The sequence below is a fragment of the Nomascus leucogenys genome, chromosome 1a (genome assembly GCF_006542625.1).
Source record: "Nomascus leucogenys isolate Asia chromosome 1a, Asia_NLE_v1, whole genome shotgun sequence".
Taxonomy (NCBI): domain Eukaryota; kingdom Metazoa; phylum Chordata; class Mammalia; order Primates; family Hylobatidae; genus Nomascus; species Nomascus leucogenys.
Window position 1 is genome coordinate 54,178,302 of NC_044381.1, and position 20,820 is coordinate 54,199,121.

At 37.3% G+C, this 20,820-nt stretch overlaps 1 pseudogene; it reads right to left on the reverse strand.

Annotated features, from left to right (window-relative positions):
- Window positions 1-6,039: 6,039 nt before the first annotated feature.
- Window positions 6,040-6,888, reverse strand: LOC100587288 (annotated as a pseudogene).
- Window positions 6,889-20,820: the final 13,932 nt, after the last annotated feature.

A 20,820-nucleotide genomic window follows, 5' to 3' on the forward strand; every position in this document is an offset into this window, starting at 1 on the left:
TAGGGTTATATTTTATGTAGTGGGAGGTAAAGGGGAGAGTAACCCTCTCTCCATCAGGAGAACGAGTGAGCCCTTGAATCTCACTGGGTGATCTAAATAGAAACTAGGCTCTGAAGTTGACAGTATAAACTGGAACACAAGTATGGTACAACTAGTGCCAGATTTTCTTTTTATAGTTTTAAAATTTTGGACAAAAATATACATGTAGCAAACAGGCTACACTGAGCCCCAAAGGGCTGGCATCCTCCCAAGGGGGCATGAACATTTCACTGTAGTGAGTCTAAGAGAGACATCTACTGGCTGAGCCCTGGACTTCCAGTGCAGGCTCTGTTGGCCTTGTGATTGACCGATGCTCCCCACCTCTGACAAGCTTGTAAATAAATGAAAATAATAATAATAATAATAATTACATTTGTTCATACAGAATGACTAATTGCACACTTAGCATGTGTGCAAATAAGCAAATATTCACAGAGGTCCGGGTAGATAGGGTGGGTAAAGAATCATCCATTCACATGTTTATTTTTAAAAATGTCTTTACTACATCTGACCAAGGAATGGTAAAGGCATTTTAGTTCTCCTATCTAAAAGAAGTCAGGAGTTCAAATTCAACCAAAGAACATCATGAATTACCATTTTTTTGACCACTAGATTAAAAGAATTGTGATATAGATAAAAAGTATTAATTCCAGCATGATAAATCCTGTGATAAACTCAGAAGTGCCCCATTGGTAAAATATTTTCATATAAAGCACCAATTTATGGGGCAAATTTAAGGCACTGATGGATCTGTATTGGGGGAGGAACAGTTCCCGTGAGCAGAACCCACCAGATAATCCTGTCTCCTGGCATCTGTGCTATGTGTCTGCTCCTTTGCTGCCTCCGTCGGGATTAGGTAACTATCTGCAACATTAGGACTGGGCCCCTATTAATCAGCATGAACAAACTTCCTGCTCTTAACTGTGAGGAATCATGAATTGGAGGACTAAATATAGGCAAACAAATCCAATAACGAAACCCTCATAGCCTAGACATAAGCAAATATAAATCCCTCTTGTGTTATTATAATGCCTACCAACCTAATTGAGAACACATTCATTTTAAGCTAAATAAATTACTGCTACAATTATATAACCTTGAGGTCACCTCCTTTAGGAGACGGCCAACACTTGTATTAACTATTCCACGCTTTACTGTAAGTGGCCTCAGCCAATCAATGCCAGATAAATGCTGTTAAAATATGCATTTAATTAACCCAGTCCTTCATTTATTTGCTATTTTAGCCTAGGGATGAAGAAGAAAGTGAAGTTAAATTGTGTGCATTCTCAAACAAGACTTCAGAATGGAGAGCTTTTTCTTTCCAGTCAAGGCACTCTCTTCCTTATTAATCTAGCGAAGAGAGAGCATTCCTCAACTTTAACAGAATAGTACATCCATCTGAAGAATGGGGCTTTGCCTCTGATATTTATAGCCCCACACTCAAGGAACCAACTCCTTCCCTTTTCCTTAGAGAGATGGATTTCCTTAGAGAAATGTCTTTTGCACTGATGGTTCGATCCCTCTCTGGCTGTGAACAATTATTGCAGTACCTTTACAGTCACATGGATCCAGTGGCAATTACATTAGTAACTGATGGATTCATGAATTACTTTATTGTTTCAAGGTACAGAGCTGATTTTGGTTGTGTGTTGAAATATTCTCTTTTCTTTCTTCCAGTGTTATGCAAACAATCCTAGCAGTACCTACCTAGTAGGTTATATGTCTTTCACCAATACTTTTCTTTTGGTTTTGATCCTGCTGTTGTAGGCACATTATTATTCACTGAATATCCATCTGCTCGCTCACATATCCCAGCTGTGTTCGTTGAAACCAGGTGGCACTGGGCTGCGAACAGAAGTGATGTGTGCTACTTCAGGCTGAAGCATTCAAGAGCTGATGCACCTTTTACCTCTCTTTGTTCCACAGTGATCCTGAAAGTTGAAATGGCCAAGGTATAAAATGAAAGCAGCACAGCTTGTGGAGTCCCCGTATAGAGGAGAGCTGCTTTGAGGGGGCATTCTGTCTTACACTGCTTTTTACATGAGCAAGAGAGCTTTGTTTTATTAAACCACTGAGATTTCAAGGTTTATCATAACATAATCTAGCCTGTGTTGACAAATGTAATTGGCTTCCATGGTAATAAACAAATCTATATTCTATAGTACTAAGTAACCACCTAAACTGTAGTAATTTGGATCTAATTTGCACGAATATTAATTCTTTTAAATAAGAAAGGAAAATTATGATATTCCCACAGCCTCCATACCTTCAGAACAAGCCATTTGTTCATTAATTTTTAATGAGAAACATTCATTATTATGAATTCTTCGACAAGACTTTGATTTTCTTTTTGGTAAGTGATGACCATAATTAAGCTCCTCATAATGAACACAGCAATTTTTAAACAGTACAATTTATATAATGTTTCTCCTCTGGGAGACTTAGTTTTCTCAATAAAAAGCAACAGTAGATATATGACTAAGTTTTCACAGTGCATGAGGATTTGTAGTTATTATTACATTCACCTCTGTTTTCATTGATTCATTCATCCATTGACACTTATCTTTTCTGCACTTCTTGCAGAACTGAGTTTTGCTCTGTCAAAGAGTGAATTTTAAAAAAGGAAACTAAATATTGTACATTACAGGATGTTGGGTTACTGGCAATATAACATTTCCTCCCCAAAGGGCTTTCCTGTTATTACTGGCTTAATGGCTTCATTTATCTACGTAGTTCAAAATCTTTTAAAGTCTATCATTCTCTTCTATAACACATAAATGTAGTCACATATGCAACAAAGTCAATCATTAGTCAAAATACTAAAAATATTTTTCAGCAGCATTTGGTATCGGAGAAAAGGATACCGATAGAAACTTCTCTCTTATCTAGTTGCACCATTAGGAAGCCTTAATGGGTTGTGTCTCACCCCCGATCACAATAGGAAATATTTGCTGGACAATGGTAGCCCACACAAAACAGTTTTTCTGTAGTTCCCAACCATAATACTTTAGAAACTATTAGCACCTCTGCCTTGCTCATCTCATCTGTAGTAAATGCAAACAGGAACAGACAAATTTGAAGGTAAAGAGGCCCAAACTGGGCAGGATCCAGTTGACATTAACACATTGTCCCTTTTTCATACTACCAAGTCTCACAGGTCACATGTCAAATAGCATTCTGAATCCCAGCACATTTTTACAAAGCCATTGTTTTCATTCACTGTTTTCTACAGGTAATGTTGGTCCCTTCTAAGAACTTTTACTGGTTGAATCTTTCACTGCTCTGCATTTTAATATTACAATCCTTCTTCTACCCACCCTGTCTGTATTCCCGATGCCTCTAAGCTTACTCTGTTTTTACTCAGAATACTTTCCATTCTAAAAAATACTATATACTTACTATATTAATATTGGTAGATATTATCACTACCACACTAGAATATAGGTTCCCAAAGGGCAATGATTTTCTTATACCTTTGGCTAATAATATAAATGCTGGCACATAGACAGCATGCACTAAATATTTTTCAGTGAATAAATGAACAAATCAATGAATGAAAATTTCGCTGGTCCAATAAAACATTCTGATACTTATTTTCCTGATATTCTCTTTTATTCACCCCAAATCTACTTTGCCTCTGGTCATCTTATTACTGAATCTCATTCATTCTTCAGCTGATCCTGGCAGCTTGTCACATGGTTGAGTTGCTTCACAATTCTCCAACTTTTCTACTTTATTTCTTGGACCCAGACCACTGTCTTTTTTTTTCTGGCATGATGTTTTTCTGGACAGAAGATCTAGATAATTTCTTATGTGTGTTCCCATGGGCAGTGCTAACCAGAAATGATGAAGTCCTATAGATGGATTTTGGTGACCATTATACATTCAATTTAATTTAAATTATTTAAAATCTAATTATAAATGGATTTTAGGAGATATTTTGGTAAAAAATACATGCACAGTGTGATTTAGAAAAGAAGAAAATAAAATCATCCATAACTCCACTATGAGAGAAATCTGTAGTTATTATTTTATTTTACTTTTTTTAGGTTCACTGGTTTATTATAAAGGACAGTACAAAGGATAGAGATGAAGAAATGGATAGAGCAAGGCATGTGGGAAGGGACAGGGAGCTTCTATACCCTCTTCAGATACAGCACCCTCTTCAGGTACAGCACCTCCACATGTTCAGTTACCTGGAAGTGCTCCGAAATCTGTTCTTTTGGAGTTTTATGGAGGCTTCATTATGAAGGTATGATTACCACTGGTCACTGGTGATCAACTTAACCTTCAGCCCTTCTCCCAAGAGTTTGGGGGAGGACTGAAAGTCCCAACTCTAATCACGCTTTTGTCCTTCCAGTGACCAGCTCCTAGGGGCTGCCAGCCAGCAGTCAACTCATTAGATACAAAAAGCCATCACTCTGGAGACACTAAGGATTTTAGGAGCAGTATGCCAGGAAACAGGGTCAAAGACCAAATAAATACTTTACGATATCACAGAAAGACAGAAAACCTATCAGAAACCCTTCGTAATTTAAATTAGGGGTGTCATCAGCCTTAACTTCTTCTGATACCAGGGAAAAATACACATTCTAAAGAGCAAAGCAATTCAAGCATAACTTGGTATCTAATAATTTTGTTTTTGTTTTTTGTTTGTTTGTTTGTTTACCTTTCAGAACTTAGTTTGTCCCTTGTCTTCAGCGGAAGTGGCCACAGTATGTGTGTTTATGTAAGCCTGCACCAGTGGTCCATTATGTAGGGGTAGGGTTACAAGAGACCCAATGAACTCTACTTAACACAGTGTTGCCACTACTAGAGGTATCTTTTAGACCGAGCAGAAAGTGAGTACTAAGGTGGAAATACAGCTTCCACAAAGAAAATGTAATAGAAGCTGTTTAAAACTGAAAGCTGCAGTGATCTGTGATCATGTCACTGCACTCCAGCCTGGGGAACAGAGCGAGAGCCTCTGTTGAAAAAAAAAAAAAAAAGAAAGCTGCAGCTATTTCTGTCTTTCTCACCTCTCAGACAGTTATTCTCTCCTCTTCCAAAATTGGAGCAATGACTTCAATCTCTTTCTAGTACTGATGGGACAATCATAAAGAGGGCAAAACCAGATCTCAGCACCCAGCTTTATCTGTCACTAGGGTCATCCCTAGGTATTCACATAAATCTCTGGTATACAATGTGGACTGGTGTCAATGGTCTTGGCATCTCGGAGAATACTTTTTTTTTTTTTTTTGAAACAGGGTCTCATTCTGTTGCCCAGGCTGGAGTGCTGTAGCATCACAGCTCACTGCAGCCTCGAACATCCCTGGACTCGGGTCTCCTCCCACCTCAGCCTCCCTGGTGGCTAGGACTATAGGCGTGCACCACTGTGCCTGGCTAATTTCTAGGTTTTTGTTTTGTTTTGTTTTTGTAGAGATAGGGTTTCTCCATGTTGCCTAGGCTGCTATTGAACTCCTAGGATCAAGCAATCTGCCCACTTTGGCCTCCCAAAGTGCTGGGATTATAGGCATGAGCCACCACATCCGGCTGGGGAATACTTTTAAAAACTTAAAGCAAGTGAAGGGAGTCTGATTAAAGTATGCACAATAAAATATAAAGCTGTTTAGAAGGCCTAAAGGTCTCGGCAGTAACCTAATTTCCCCACTTTCCTAACTTTATACTAGTAATTACAAAATATTTCCTGATGAGAAACTTTGATTTCCCTGAAATTTTATGATCACTAATAGGGAAGGACTGCTGAGTCACAATAGTCACTGGTGGAATGGGGATTTAATTAGCAAGAACAGTCAAGTCCCACCCAGTAAGCACCTGAGAGCTTGTGAGTCAGTTGAAGACACATATTTACTGAGTACCTGCCATGTGTAAGGTGCTGGTGATAGAGCCCAAGGAACTTGGCTGCTATGCTTCAAAGGAGTGGTGGACTGTTTTACTAAGTGGGATATGGCAGGACCTTGATTGCAACACATACTCAGAAGTAGTTCACCTCATTATAGCTTAAAAATGTAACACTCTGGGCTTCAGGTGATTCCATTTCTTCCTCAGTTCAGATCTGGTGCTGTCAGAAAAAAAGATGTAGTTGATGGATTCATAAGACAGATCCCACACCTGAGACTGGGTCAAATTAAATGTTTCAGCTGCCAGCTGGTACTCTTGAGAAAGGTGTGTTGCAAAAACACCCTTATCATCAGTACAGATCACAGAAGGATGGGCAATGCTGTACCAGAATCCGAAATGGTGCTGGTCATAAGATGGAACTGTCTGACTTTTGACGTTTGAGGTCAAACAGAGTTCCAGTGGTATCCGATGTTGCCTCACAAAGTCCACCAGATCCAGGGATCCTCCCTCACAGAAATGTTCCATGCCCGATTCTGTCAGGAAGCAGATCCATGAGTATTTGTGTTTCTTTTTTTTTGGTTTGGAATAGTAGGGTCTCCACTGAGGTCAAGGCCAAGAACTGTACCCTCAGTAGAAAGGAAGAACTCCTCGGCAAGTTTTACAGTCTCCTTGGCTACTAAAGGGCCACCTCTTCTGTCAACTGCTATCAAATACCTAACACCAATGTCTAAGTTTTCTTGTTTGGACTGTTTTATACCTTTAAGTATAGATTTCACATAAGTCTTTTTAGTCATTCTGGTAGCATTTTCTCTTCTGGGTGTGCTCCTTAGTTCCAGGTACTTGACGCCGTCATCTGCAAATTCTTTTATGACATCTTTTGTGACCATTAGTATATCTTCAGGGCTACTAGTAAGCTGATGAATAGTTTGAAACATTTGGAAACATCACTTTTGGCAATTCAAAATAGAAGTCTGTCTTGCAAGGCTGTTGCTCTTCTGCCTCTATCATTTTAGCAGGAAAAAAAAATGGTTCTTCTCCACTCTTATTCTTGGTATGAGCAATATGATGTATTTCAGTCAGTAAACTGTATGGTACTGAATTTCCTTCAGATTGCTTTACTTCCACACCTTTTGGTAAGATTAGCTGTATGTGTAGATCTGGGTTCAGCTTCACCCTTTTTTTTTTCTTTTGAGACAGGATCTTACTTTGTTGCCCAGGCTGGAGTGCAGTGTCACGATCACAGCTTGCTGCAGTCTCAAGCTTCCAGACTCAAGCGATCCTCCCACTTCAGCCTACAGTGAGTTATCTTCTCATTTTTCTGTTCCTTCAACCTCTCCCTCTCCACTGGCTGGTTTCCCTCACGGGACCAACACGCATGTGCAGTATTTGCTTCCACCTCTCAGAGATTTCTCAACTACGAGGACTTAGGCAAGGTTTCCCTTTTGACTGGAAGGCTTGTAGAACGTGACAACCCGCCTTCCCTAACACTCATGCCACAGCGGTAGCGGACCGTATTCTGGGGCAAACGGAACTCAGGACATTCAAAACAAAGGTCAGCCGCAAGCGAACTTAGCACTGGCTACACCCTCCTCAATTCTGGTTGGCGAGATGCGCTCTTCCCGGAAGTGACGCACAGTGCCGGCGGAAAGGGAAGTCCGGGAGCATGGGTGGCTTTTCCCCCTACCGAGATCCGTGAGGTGTGTCCTGTGCTAACCAAGGGGCGGCTCACAACCGTAATAGACTGCCATTCCTGAGTCTCTTCTGGCCATGGGCCCCCGGAGCCGCGAGCGTCGGGCAGGCGCGGTACAGAGCACCAACGACAGCAGCGCCCTCAGCAAGCGTTCCCTGGCCGCGCGCGGGTACGTGCAGGACCCCTTTGCCGCGTTGCTGGTTCCGGGCGCGGCGCGCCGCGCACCGGTCATTCCTGTAGTTATTATTTTAAATAGCATTATTTATTATTCCTCTTTGAACTGACTTCTTAAGTTAAAACCAATCAAATTAATTCATAAAAACAGATTTCAAGCAAAGCTTATAAATGAATACAACAAGGAAAGAGATGAAAATAGGATGCTCAGAATTAGAAAAAAGAGAGCATTTTATAAACGAAGGGGGCACTTCATTTATAAAATGAGTTCTCTGACCTCAAGTCACTTTTTTTTTTTTTTTTTTTTCTTTTTGAGACGGAGTCTCGCTCTGTCGCCGAGGCTGGAGTGCAGTGGCGAGATCTTGGCTCACTGCAAGCTCCGCCTCCTGGGTTCACGCCATTCTCCTGCCTCAGCCTCCCGAGTAGCTGGGACTACAGGCCCCACCACCACGCCCGGCTAATTGTTGGTATTTTTAGTAGAGACGGGGTTTCACTGTGTTAGCCAGGATGGTCTCTATCTCCTGATCTCGTGATCCGCCCGCCTTGGCTTCCCAAAGTACTGGGATTATAGGGGTGAGCCACTGTGCCCGGCCCTCAAGTCACTATTAAACAAGTTGAACTTACAGAATACAGAGCTCATGTCTATGAAAGGAGCTTTGTGTAGAAACAATTTCAGGGAAAGTTACGATCTCAAAGAAGGAGAATATCGCCCAAATCAATTGCACTGTTCAGTGGTGCTACGATGACCAACTCTCCCAGTTTGCCTACGACTGAGGGGTTCCTTGGGTTGCTGGTCTTTCGGTGCTAAAACAGAGATAGTCCCAAGCAAACTGGTAGAAGTTGGTCACATGAGCAGTATCTCAAACTGCTTGGGCATCGTGGGGGGTGGGGGGTGAGGGCGGGGGGAAAACTCAAAACCCTACACATCCTTGTTTTTTGTATGTAAGGCTTGTCTTAAATAATTATTTAGTATTTGGCCAACACAAGTGCCGTTAGGAAATTCTTTATGATAGAAATTTTAAAATAAAATAAACTCTGACACAGTGATGGCAAAAAAGGGACCATTCCTTAAAACTAAATCAAAAGCTAAAGTGGGCCCAAGCTGATGTTAAGAGTACAGAAGCACCTTCATTTCATTCAATTGCAGGAGATCAGTCCTTATCAATGTCTTTGCATCTGCCAGGCAGAGTCGGCAATAAGAGAAGAATGTAATTCAAGTGATTTGGATTAACTGACAGGGAGGAAAAACCCCCTTTCTTCCAGATCCTGACAGGAACAGAATGGTTTGCTGTGGCATCCAAAGCAGGCCTCAGACTGAGTCAGTCTTGAGGCAATTAAAAAAAATAAGGGTTGGACATTTTCTACCGAAATTATATAAGGCAGCTATCTGTCTCTGGGTGGTTTGTCTAAGAGGAAGGCAGTGGAAGGAGGAAATTCTGAGTATTCGGGATGTTTCCCTCTTTGTTTATGTTTACTAATGTTCATCAAGAAAGTGATTTTCAGAATATTTTATGCATGAAACCAAATTAAGAGCAACTAAGGAAAACACAAAGCTAAAAAAAAATAAAATCTCTCAGCTTTTGAGAGAAAAAGATAGAAGTAAAAATTGGAATTTAAATTGAGAAGAGATTTTTCCAGAAGTCAAATTTTTTGGGTTAGAAGAAAAGAAGGTTAAGTTATGTCATGAATGAAAGCTTCATGAGAAGAATGAAGTATTTGAGGCACTCTAAAAAGTAACTTTTTGTTCCATATTACCAAGGTACTTTTAAGGAAATGCATACTTGCCTGTTGGGTTAAGGAAGTGGCAAACAAGTCTGCCTTCCACAGAAGATTTTACTACTGCAAAAATGTTCTTGAGCTATTACAATTATACTAGTAACTCACAATCATTCAAATACTAACAGAAACTTAAACACAATAAAATGCTAAAATCAAACAGATTACTCACTTTCCCCCTCACGTAATTATAACTCCTTTGAATATCACTTTTGAATTTAGTCTCCCAATCATTCTGTGATTTAAGTGTTTATATTATTCCTGTTTTACATGCAATAAAACTGAGGTCCAGGATATTTGTAGTTTACTCAAGCTTTCACTGCTATGAAGTTCAAGGGCTACAGTTGCACTTAGGTCTTTTGGGTTTAGATGTTAACTATTAATATAAAACAAGCTCTCAGTTTAATGTCATAATATTTTGACTATTAAGGAGACAGCACCAATTTCAAGATTATCTCTGGCTGGGCGTGGCAGCTCACGCCTGTAATCCCACTTTGGAAGGCTGAGGCAGGTGGATCACTTGAGGTCAGGAGTTTGAGACCAGCCTGACCAATATGGTGAAAGCTCGTCTCTACTAAAAATACAAAAATTAGCTGGGCATGGTGGCATGTACTTGTAATCCCAGCTACTCAGGAGGCTGAGACAGGAGAATTGCTTGAATCCGGAGGTGGAAATTGCAGTGAGTCAAGATCATGCCACTGCATTCCATCATGGGTGACAAAGCAAGACTCTGTCTCAAAAAAAAAAAAAAAAAAAGTATTATCTCTGCATTACATTAGTAGGCATAGAAGTTTCTGGTCACTCACTTCAGCAACTGCAGTGGCCAGAGACTTATTACTTCCTTCATGTTGACATAGTCATGAAACCTCAGGGGTTAAAGCTGAAAAATCAATGCCAGATGGCTGTAAAGACTCCTGAAGACTCTGCTACTGTCAAGTCACCCCAACAGAAATGTCCTCAATGCTGATGAAGATGGAGTTAACACACGCAGACCATCTGTTCCAGCCACATGGCTTTTAACAAGGAAAACCTCTTAGGGTATAATGAATGAAGACTAGCTACAGGCAAAGGAACATCTAGGATACATTCTTATTTGTCTGTTGGTCATTAGCTAATTGTGGATGGAGATAATTAAGACAGGTCTCGAAAAGTTGTCCCACAGTTCAGCTACTAGCTACTATTACTGAACATGTAGGAACATGTTGAATGACGTGAAATTAATGTTGTTGGCAAAATTGCTAAATTACTTCAAGAAAGTCCAAATAAGCTTCACCATAATTTTTTTTACCAGAATTTATTACTCTACTTTTTCTCAATATATTTGAGGTCACTTTTAGCAAAAGACAAAGGTGTGTAAAGTTAGATTAGAAAGTCAAAAGATAAACATGATCAAAATTGATCACTACCTATAGAACATGTATTGCAACCAACTGGTACATAAGTGTGATTGTAATAGGGGAAATTTTAAATCAAATTAGGGGCATTTCAAGCATTTCAATGTGTTACGTAATCAGGAAACTGATTAATAATATTACACCAGAAAGTCCAAAATCACTTCCCTTGGCTTTGATAGTGATGCATAAAACCGATACGTGACCTCTTCCCATGGGTTTCATCATGACATTGTAATCATACTTGGGATCCTGGAAACCTGGTTTCCAAGAAAAAGTGTAAAGTAATGAAAATTTTTACCTGAAGGTGCTTGCTTGGAAACACCCCTCACTGAGAGATGATTGTGAGGGGCACCATTGATGTTCACTTGCTGATGCATTTTGGCAAGGTCAGGAATGCTAAGGCTAGAGGGTTCTTGTACTTTGCTTTAAAATAGAATAAGAGCTCTTCAGTATATGGTTTCAAAAAAAGGATCAATTCTTTAACAAGCTTTACAACCATCATGTAAACAAGGAATCTATTCAAGTTTAGGTTGGAGGCCATTTAATCATTTAGCACTGGTATTTCTAAGTAGATTTTCATTCCCTGCTGTTGTCCAACTTTTTAAATAATAAGATGGGTTGGGGCATCAATAATCTGGTATAAAACAAGCAGGTATTCCATAGAAGTTATTTGTGGAGACTCAAACATTTCAAATTACCACAATATCAATGCTCGGACCTTTTAGAGCAGAAGTTCCCAAACTTTTTCAGTTCATGGTGACCCCGGAGCAAAATATATACCTAACAATTGTTTATTAAATGCTTACGTCCAAACAAGTCAATGTATATTTATGTTCTAACAACTTTAGTAGCCATGTGAAAAAATAATACATACATACAGAAAAAAATACTATTGTTATTTTATTATTAAATAACCACAGCTATTTACTAATAGGATATGCGTACCTGTTGCATACTGCATAACTTCCCAAACCTTGGACTCAAACTAGGCAATGCTACCCTCATTTCTTGGTCTACATTAAATTTTGCATAGTACTTGATTTATATTACAACAACCTCTGAATACCCAGCTACACAAAAATATGGTGTCATCTAATAAATATAGTGTTAGTTAATGTTGAAACTAACTCCCACTAACACCACCAACTCCCTGGAGCTAGTAGTTTGTGTGGCATCCACGTTTCCTGCAACCAAGTACTGCAGTGTCCCCTCAATGATTTGAAATATTCCATGGTGCCTTCCTCTGAGTTCACTGTAGCACACTCAGGTAGCTTTTGATTGATAGGTGGGGAGCTGCAGTTATAAAAAGTTGTAACGATACCTTTGAGCAACAACAATAATAATATTACTGAGATGTTGCACTCAAGAGACTGACCAAATTAAAAGCAAAAGCCACTTTGAACATATTCTTATAAGTCACAACTCATCTGGAATAGAAAGAGAATGTGATCATTGTGGTCAACATTGGTTGTGAACATTGGGAATTTTTGTTGTTCTTCTCAATGAAAGAGAAGGAAGTATGAAAGAGTTATGTTTGTCAGTGGTTAGGCAAGCCTGGCTTTCTGGAAGGCTGGGTGCAGAATGCAGTGGAGATAGATTAGAAGTTTTAGAATTAGAAGGCATCATCTAAATATTCTGAATAATAAAGAGGAAGCTCTAATAGTGAATGCTTTCCCCATTATCGATTTCTTTGTATTTTGCCTCAATCTCTTTATAAAGATATTCTGCATAAGTAATTATGGTTAATCACACATCTTAAGAAAACTGTCCTTTTAGACATGCAATTCACACAAATCCCACCGTAGCCCTTCTCACAATTTTGCAGCTTTCTGAACAAATGATTCAGTAGCCATGCATATTAGTGTTAAAGACCAAAACGAGAAAAAATGAATTGCTGAAATCTAGACATTCAGAGAAGTCGTATGCTAATGATACTTCATTTCTATATTTCATTCTGTTCACATTTGCTAAAGAACTTTGGAACAAGCAATCAGTTGATGAAAATAAGACCTCAGCAATGATTAACACATAAGTTGTTTTTTCATTTTTTAAAAAACATTCATAATAATATGTTTTTCAAGAGAATTTACTGGTTCACTGAGATATGTAAGAAGTCAGTGTATTGTGACGTGAAGGAATTTACCTTTTTGCACTGGTTGAACTGCAAATTAACTACATGGTCTTAGGTCAAAGCCACTTTGCCTCCCTGCACCTCACTCCTGCATGCACGATGGTGGCTAGATGTCTCTAATGCCCTTGAGTTGCAACACTGAATACTCTATGAACCTTTTTGCTCAAGTGGATTTTTGCTGTCTTCTGAACAGCATAAGTATTCTTGACCCAATCAGTCAAATAGTCGAATTAAAGAAAGAAGATACTACTGCTGAAGATTTTTTTTATTTAAAAAATTTTTAAATTGTAATAAAAAACACATAACGTGAAATTGGCCATTTTAACCATTTCAAAGCATATGGTTCAGTAGTGTTAAGTATATTCACATTGTTATGCAACCAATCTTCAGAACTTTTCCATCTTGCAAAACTGAAACTTTATATCCATTAAACAGTAACTCCCCATTCCCCTGTCTCCTCACTCCCTGGCAACCACCTTTCTGCTTCCTTTTTCTATTAATTTGACTAGTCTTGATACTTCATACAAGTGGAATCATATAGTATTTGTCTTTTTGTAATTGGCTTATTTTACTTAGCATAATGTCTTCAAGATTGATGTAAGTTGTAGCATGTGTCACAATTTCCATATTTTTAAGGCTGAATAATATTTTTGCAGGTACACACCACATTTAGTTTATCCATTTATCCATTGGTGGACACGTGGGCTGCTTCTGACTCTTGACTATTGTGAATAGTGTTGCTATGAACATGGGTGAGTTTTAAAGAAGAGGAATGCATATTTATTTTTCTCAGACCCCAAGGACATCACAGTACTGTCAATAATCTTCTGATTTCATCTAGAGAGTTTCCAGAAGTAAGGGAAGTAGGTCACCAGGGTGCTTAAAATCCATTCGGGAAGACCCATAGGAAGATTATTTGAAATATTATTTCCAGATGTGTCTTAGGGCTAAAATGTGTTTCCTTCTGTTTTATTACCAGTCATTACAGGAAACAACAGGCATAGAGAAAAACAAAGTTTTGTCTTCCAAAATGTCTTCGCTATCAGGACAGTTTTATTGAGAACCTGAATCTCCATAGGCATCTTTTATTTCTAATTAGTTACAGCTCTAAACCTTTGTGAGAAAAGTCTCATGGGGATTTAAAAATTTCAGCCCCATGTATTAGTATAGCTGTCCCACTTCAAAAGTATTATACAAAAGAATATTAATGTCCTTGAAAAATTTGTATGTCTAAGTCAAGCCAGATCATTTTTTAAGCAGTAGGCTCAGAACTTTTCAAGGAAAAGTTGTTTTTTGTCTTTTTTTTTTTTTTAATGAAAGAACATCAGTCTTTAAACCAGATTAAAACTCCTACTTCTGGTTCAATCACTAATTAAAGTAGCATGTATATCTTTGACTTCAGATGCAGCAAAGTATTGCCTGATAACTGAAGCCACTTCTGTACTTGCAATATTTGCATTTTGTTTGTTTGTTTTGTACATTCTGCTACTTAAGTACTTTCTTTTCTAAGTAGGCTATATAAAGCTCATGTTGAGTGCAGCTAGAAAATCTTTTAATGAAGAAAGGCTTTCAACATTACTGACAATATTTTTATCTTATCTACATATAAAATTTTGGGGTAAATGTCATCAGGGGAATCCATTCTAAATTAGATGCTCAGTTTGAAATAGAAAAAACAAAATCTATTTAAGTAGGAAAATAAGTTGCTCACAATCCGTAATTTCCATCTTTCTGTATCTGTGACGAATACAGGTGTAGAGGTCTCGTGCATGCATTTCTCTAGGTAGAACTCCATATTGAAGGCCTTTAGTTACCATTGTCCATAAAAATGCAATATAAGCCATATATGTCATTTTAATTTTTCTAGTAGCCACATTAAAGAATAAAACAGTGAAATTAATTTTAATAATTTATTAATCCAATATATAAAAATCTTATTTCAAGATATAATATAAAATTATTAATAAGGTATTTTACCTTTCTTAGTATTAAGTTTTCAAAATACTGTGTACGTGTTTCACTTAATAATCCATCTCAGTTTGGACCAGCCATATTTCAAGTCTCAATAGCCGCATGTGGCTAGTGGCTACCATATTGGACGGCACATGCAGATTTAGATGACTACTTTCATTTCACCTCTTCTGCCTTATATACATTTATATTTATATGCACAATTTATGTTATCATTTATATTTATACATGCATTTCTAGATGTTTTAAACTTTTAAAAAGCCCGATATTCAGACACCCCTGAGTATCTATCATACCAAAGTTTCCTTATTTCACAAAGCAATCCATCACAAGTTTTCTTTGCACAGTGAGAGCTTCTGGTTTATTTCAAATAATTTTGTTTATAGAAATATAATATTCAAATGATTCTTAAGGAGTAACACACAAACTACGTAAACCAAAAAAACACCTGTATATCCTTACAATAAAGGAATCTAATTGGAATGGCAACCTAGTCCTCCTGGGTAATAAAGAAGAGGTGAAGATTAAGTCAGGATAACTTCCCATCTGGAATATCTATTTATTGCAGTTCTGTCTTCACCGTGAGAGGATAATTGCTTTCCTGTTACTCAGATATTTACATGGCACTTATTTTATTTAGGTCAGTGTAGAGAGTTTCTATGTCCAAAGTATAAAGGATGTAAACATCCTCCTTTTGATTTCAGGGTTAAATACACATGCACAGAGTAGGTTAAATGTGAACAACAACATAAACGTATACTTTTTATCTCTTTGTAGAGAGTATAACAGAATGTTAAAATCTGAATCTCATATATTTCAATTTCAGCTCCCTCAGTGTGACAGAGGAGGAAAGACTAAGAATCACTGAATGACTTACAGATCATCAAACATCTAGCCTACTCAGTAAGTAGCCTCCATTGTTTCTTTTTAATAGAAATAGTATTTCCTCTTCCCTGCTTTGTTCTTTTTCCCATGCCTTGTCTTTCTCTTGCTTCCAGGTGTAGCTTCCACTGGACAGTAATCATATCAACCTGGATAGTTTTAAGCTTGGTGAATCCTCAGCTTAAGTCTCGTGGCAACTCCTCATTTGGCTTGTCATAATTGGCAAGTTTTGATGTCTTCCAAGGCATCTTAAAAACATTCTATTTTTTCTACTCCTATTACTACTGGATATACTCTGGGAATATTAAATAACCAACAAGCATAAATAGTGGGACTTTGTTGGTCAGGTGGGGAGGGGAATGCAGAGGAAAGGAGTTCACCAAAGAGACGAACAAAATGCTTGTAACATTGAAGAAAGCAGAGTCTGGTGCCAGTGGGCCATTGTAACCACGAGTTTGTATCAATGAGTGCTGACACAATAGTCTGAAAAGTTGAGAAGGGCCAGTTTGTGAATGGTCTTGACTGCTGGGTTTGCTATTGAGTTTGCTGTCTATATAGGCAGTGGCAAACCAACTACTGATCTGTGTGTGTAGGTGTGCACATGTGTGCATGAACAAGAGTGTGTTTTAAGCAGGATGGTGACATGTTTAGGCAGTGATCTAGATAAATAATTGTGTTAACAGACTTAATATAGCAGAAGGGTTTGAATTAGGAAAGCCAGATGAGAAATGGTTGCAGCAGGGCATAGGAGAGCTAATTTGGACACTAATTGGTTATAATAGTATCTAATATGGATTGAGAGTTGTATGCATTTTCTCATTTAAATCTCACCATAGTCATACAAGGAAAGTTTTGTTATTAGTCCCATTTTACAATTGACTTTGGAGTTCAGGGAAGTTAAAGTAACTTCTTCAAGGATAAGCAACCGATTCATATCATTGGTGTTCAAATATTCTGTTAAAATCATGTATCAAATGAGTGAAAAAGTTTTGAGTATCCTTCTCAAATACAGGCATTCTAATTTATAAATTTTTATATTCATTACTGTCTATCCACATACTAAATATTAATAAAGCTTATTATTTTAGTGCAGCCCAATGGGTGGTTTGGTGTAGCCACTGGGTTAAACGCACCCTGCTCTAGGGACTACTGGTCTACATAATTGAATTGGAATATCTTTAGACATTGCATAAATCTTAAAGTTGACAATAAACCCTATACAGATCTTCCGCTATGTACAATGGGGTTATGTTTCAATAAACCCATTGTAAGTTGGAGATATCATTAAGTAAAAAATGCATTTAATATGCCTAACATACTGAACATCACAGCTTAGCCTAGCCTACCTTAATCATGCTCAGGGCTGGGTGCAGTGGCTTACACCTGTAATCCTAGCCCTTTGGGAAGCCGAGGCGGGTGGATCACCTAAGGTCAGGAGTTTGCGACCAGCCTGGCCAATGTGGTGAAACCCTGTCTCTACTAAAAATACAAAAAATTAGCCGGGTGTGGTGGCAGGTTCCTGTAATCCCAGCTACTCGAGAGGCTGAGGCAGGAGAATCCCTTGAACCTGGGAGGTGGAGGTTGCAGTGAGCTGAGATTGTGCCATTGCACTACTCCAGCCTGGGCAACAAGAGCAAAACTCCATCTTAAAACAAACAAACAAACAAAACACCATGCTCAGGACACTTAACGTTTACCTACAATTGGGCAAAATCATCCAACACAAAGCCTACTTTATAATAAAATGTTGAATATCTCATGTAATTTATTGAAAACTGTACTGAAAGTGAAAAACAGAATGGTTGTATGGGTATTCACAAAGTACAATTTACTGAATGTGCATCACTTTTGTACTATGTTAAGTTGCAAACTCCTGAGTTGAATCATCGTAAGTTGGGGACCATATGTATCTCTGAGACCTGGCTGCTTTGTAAATTGATTTTAACTTTTTGGCCCCTGAAGGCATCTGAGTTTGAAACTCCATATTAAACTTCACTGTCAGGCTAAGCAAGACTCTTACTATTTGCATACCTTCATATGATCCCTATTTGTATTTGTTTTGTTTGTTTTTTGAGTTGCTTTTATATATCAGTGATGTAGAAATGTTTTTAAGTGGTTGAGCTTAGAGGTTCTCCTAGTGATCCTTTGGTTCATCCCACTGACACTACAAATGAAAATGAGGAGAGGAGTATAACAAAAAAGCGATTCAAGTTGAAGGTAGAGCTTGTTAGAGATTCATAATTAGAACTCAGATTTCCAAAGCTCAGTGTTTTAAAACCTTTCAAGATACACAGGCTACCTTGATGTTGGCTTAATAGGCAAATATTTTGAGCATCCAGACAGCATTTTATATGCTTGTTAATGTGATATGTGATTGGCTGTAGAATTATTTAGTAAATTTTACATTATTATAATTATTTAGGATAGTGCTTTTAAACTCTGGTTCCTTAGAATCATTTGTGAAACCTTTTTAAAAATACTAAAGTCCAGGCCCTCACTTGCAGAGGTTCTTTTTGTATCATTCTGGGATGTGCAATCAGGAATTCATACTTTAAAAAAGCTACTCAGATGATTATAAAGTACAGCCAGGGTTCTGATCTTCGATTAAGACCTATCCTGATATAATACCTGCCTTGGAGCAACGAGGAGACACATATGACTATAAATATCAGGCCTAAAATTGTTGTGAAATTATCTTTGAGCCATATCATGTAGATAAAAGAGATAAGATACAGAGAATTCGAGAACTCAAAAGACTGACTTAATACATACATATCTAATCTTGGACTTGTAACCAAAGAAAACACATTTAGTTTGGAAATGACTATAGAATATGTAAAAATTGCTATATTCTAGGCTTTCAAAACAACAAAATATAAACTACTTAGTAACAAATCCAAGAAAAACTGTGTGGAACCATCAATGAAGACAACCAAAAAATGTGTCTGATGAATATTAAAGATGAGTCTAATAAAAGGAACATGTTATGTTCCTGAAGAGAAATGTTCAATATTTCCCAAGTTAACAACTGTTCCCAGTTAATTTTAAGACCGTAATTTCAATTAAAATAAAAAATTGTCAAATTTTAAAGTTTATGTAGAGAAATGTGTAGGCAGGAACATAAAAAAATAGATATACAAGAAAAGAATTGCACTGCAGTTGTTAAAAAGTACTACATAGTTAATTAAAGCAGTGGGTATCGGTGCAAGAATAGACATGCTTTGGAGAGCGGAATAGATATTAGACACAACATTTATATATAAGAATATCGTGTCTTTAAAAGTCACTATTTCATATCAGAAAAAAATAAAGGATTATTTAATATCAATTCTTAGGAAATTGGTTAACAGTTTGAAAAAATTTTATATATCTATACGATATATACAATTCGAAAAAATATATCTATTATATATATATCTACATTGCATGTTATGCCAAAATAAGTTGCAGACATATTACAGAGTTAATGCAGAAAATGGAATTACTAGACAATTAGAAAATTCAGTATTGACAATCTTATATTAGTAAATATAAGATTTATAAGTAAATATGAGTAAATATATAGACATTTCCGAAATACAAAGGAAAGCAGAAAATAATTTTGACTACATAAAATATAAAAACTTCTGTATACCCAAAACACACCATAAATGAAATTAAGAAACAATAAGCACACTATGATGAACCTTTGCAACCAGATATCAGAAGATATATAGTTTTATGAATCAGTGAATCAAAGACAAGTATCTTACCAGGAAAATGGGTAATGAACAATAAATCTGCAATTCTCAAATAGATACAAATAGGTGGGCAAAAACTCCAGAATATACGAAGAATATGTACCTCAGTGGTAATCAATTTAGTAAACAAAAATGTAAAGCAAACAGCTAGACCTTATGTCTACAAAATGTTCAAATGTTTAAAATACATAAAATGTTTATTGTTGGGAGGGTGGAGATAAGTGTTAGGGCATTATTATAATACCCTGTGATTGAGAGGATTAATTGGTACATCCTCTTGAAGGGCAAGAGGATTGTACCATTAGTCCACACTCCAGCTGCACTCACATTAGTGAGTGATTTAAAAAATTAAGCAGCTGATTTTAAAAGTTAAACAACATGATTTAAAAAATTAAGACTCTTCTTTGATTCAGAAATAATACTTCTAGGAGTCTATCTTAAAGAAGATAGATTCCTATCAGAGATGAGGAAAATTATGCATATTTTGGGTGGTACATATACCTCCATGGAATACTATGCAGCCATAAAAAGAATGAGATCATGTTCTTTGCAGGAGCATGGACGGAGCTGGAGGTCATTATCCTTAGCAAACCAAGGCAGGAACAGAAAAACAAATACCACATGTTCTTACTTAAAAGTGGGAGCTAAATGATGAGAACACATGGACACATAGAGGGGAACAACACACACTGGGGCCTGTTGGAGGATAGAAGGTGGGTGGAGGGAGAGGATCAGGAAAAATAACTAATAGGTACTAGGCTTAATACCTGGGTGATGAAATAACCTGTACAACAAACTCCCATGACACAAGTTTACCTATATAAGAAACCTGCATATGTACCCCTAAACTTAAAAGTTAAAATTAAAAAATTATATATTTTTTTTATAAGTTTTGTTCATCACAATACTATTTCTAATACCAAACATAGGGAAAACCTAATGCCCTCCAAATTAAGGAACAGTTACATAAATATTAGTAAGCCATGCTAAAAAAGTAATTTTCAGAAATGTAAAATTAAGAATCTCGTGCAAATACATGACTGCATATTAAAGATTTTATTCTACTTATTAATTAATGAGGAAATCTATAAGATGATAAGACTAGCTCAAAGAGCATTTGAGGAGTATTTACTAACAATTTAATAAATGAATATTAGTATAATAATGTTGGTTCAGTTATAA